Source organism: Penaeus japonicus, unplaced genomic scaffold (assembly GCF_977035675.1).
Source record: "Penaeus japonicus unplaced genomic scaffold, GWHDUDI00000001_assembly GWHDUDI00000008, whole genome shotgun sequence".
Taxonomy (NCBI): domain Eukaryota; kingdom Metazoa; phylum Arthropoda; class Malacostraca; order Decapoda; family Penaeidae; genus Penaeus; species Penaeus japonicus.
Window position 1 is genome coordinate 1442502 of NW_028234410.1, and position 2500 is coordinate 1445001.

Below are 2500 nucleotides of genomic sequence, written 5' to 3' on the forward strand. Positions count from 1 at the left end.
AGTAGTTACAAGACTAGGAAATACAAGTAGTTACAAGACTAGTAAATACAAGTAGTTACAAGACTAGTAAATACAAGTAGTTACAAGACTAGTAAATACGAGTAGTTACAAGACTAGTAAATACAAGTAGTTACAAGACTAGTAAATGCAAGTAGTTACAAGACTAGGAAATACAAGTAGTTACAAGACTAGTAAATGCAAGTAGTTACAATACTAGTAAATGCAAGTAGTTACAAGACTAGGAAATACAAGTAGTTACAAGACTAGGAAATACAAGTAGTTACAAGACTAGTAAATACAAGTAGTTACAAGACTAGTAAATACAAGTAGTTACAAGACTAGTAAATGCAAGTAGTTACAAGACTAGTAAATACGAGTAGTTACAAGACTAGTAAATACAAGTAGTTACAAGACTAGTAAATACAAGTAGTTACAAGACTAGTAAATACAAGTAGTTACAAGGCTAGTAAATACAAGTAGTTACAAGGCTAGTAAATACAAGTAGTTACAAGACTAGTAAATACAAGTAGTTACAAGGCTAGTAAATACAAGTAGTTACAAGGCTAGTAAATACAAGTAGTTACAAGACTAGTAAATGCAAGTAGTTACAAGACTAGTAAATGCAAGTAGTTACAAGACTAGTAAATACAAGAAGTTACAAGACTAGGAAATACAAGTAGTTACAAGACTAGGAAATGCAAGTAGTTACAAGACTAGTAAATACAAGAAGTTACAAGGCTAGTAAATACAAGTAGTTACAAAACTAGTAAATACAAGTAGTTACAAGACTAGTAAATACAAGTAGTTACAAGACTAGTAAATACAAGAAGTTACAAGACTAGTAAATACAAGAAGTTACAAGACTAGTAAATACAAGTAGTTACAAAACTAGTAAAAAAAAATCTACCAATGTGTAAAGAGAGTGAATGTGATGATACCGAGAACCCATTAAAAATAGTGATGATACTGATGGGCGATTTATATCTAGATCAACATGCAAGTATTTACAGAAAGTTGTTGCAACAAACAGCAACGGCAATAGTACCGTTCACTAGCTTAACGCGTTTACCGTTGCGGACTTGTTGACATTGGTTCTAATTCCTATCTATTTTTTTTGTCTAATAACAAGAACCACTTTGATGTCACACCGTTATCCGATGACATTATGTGTTATGACATGAGTTCAGTAAGTTCTAATTTCTACAGTAAAGTCTTTGTATCTGTATCATTATATATGTATGGTGAGGGTTCGAGATAGATATTTCAGTGATGATGGTGATAAGGATGATGATGGTGGTGATAGTGGTGGTGATTGTGATGTTGGTGATAATGGTGGTAGTGATGATGATGATGACGGTGATGATGATTATAATAATGATGATGGTGAGGATGATGATGGTGATGATAATGATGAATAGGAAGAGGAAAAGGAAATGGAGGAGGAGGATGGTGGTGATGGTGATGATGATAATGATGATGATAATGATGGCGATGGTGATGATGTAGAGGAGGAGGAGGGTGGTGATGATGATGATAATGATGGTGGTGAAAATAACAATGATAGTATTGATAGTAATAATGGTAATGATAATGATTATGATGTTAGTGATGACAATAGTGATGATGACGATGATGACGACCATGTGATGTGATGCGATCCGACTTGATGATGATGATAATGATGATGGTGATAATGATAATAATGATTATGATGATGTTAGTGCTGATGACGATGATAGTGATGTTATAAAGGTAATGTAATAATAATGATGATGATGATATGATAGTGATAGCAACAACATTTATAATGATAACACTAATAACTAATCATTGTTATCAGTTATTTTTATCAATATTATCATCATCCTTGTTGTTGTTGGTATTAATATAATGCTTATAATAATCCTCATCATCATCATTATCATTACTATTATCATTAATGGTGATTATGTGATAATAATACTAATAATAATGATAATCATCACTAACGTAATTCATTTTCCTTATCCGTATTATCATTGATGGTTATATAATAATAATAAGGGTAATAATGATAATTATTATTATAATTCACTATCATTATTATTATCAATATTGTAATTACCGATTACTGTTTTGTTATCAAATTGTAATTATCGTCATTATCATTATTTTTACCGTTATTGTTATCTTTAATGTTACCATTAACGTCATCATTATCATTATTACTATCATTATTACTATCATTATTATCATTATCATCTTTATCATTATCATCATTATCATTATCGTTATTGTATTGGGTTGGGTGTGTGACCAGATGTCTTTCCTTCGAAACACGTGATTGTTCTCCGTCTTTACTGAGCCATTCATGTGGATGCAGGTTTGCAATCACAGCTATTACCATCTGTCTGTTGCAGTTTCATGCAAGTCAATCAAAATTCAATGAGTAAATTACATATTTTAATGACAGTCGTAAACAGGTATATATATATATATATATATATATATATATATATAT

General features: G+C 30.6%; 1 protein-coding gene across 2 annotated transcripts in view; it reads right to left on the reverse strand.

Annotated features, from left to right (window-relative positions):
- Positions 1 to 2500, reverse strand: part of Cad87A (cadherin 87A) — a 58446-nt gene that overhangs the window by 54957 nt on the left and 989 nt on the right. The gene's annotated exons all lie outside the window — the stretch shown is intronic.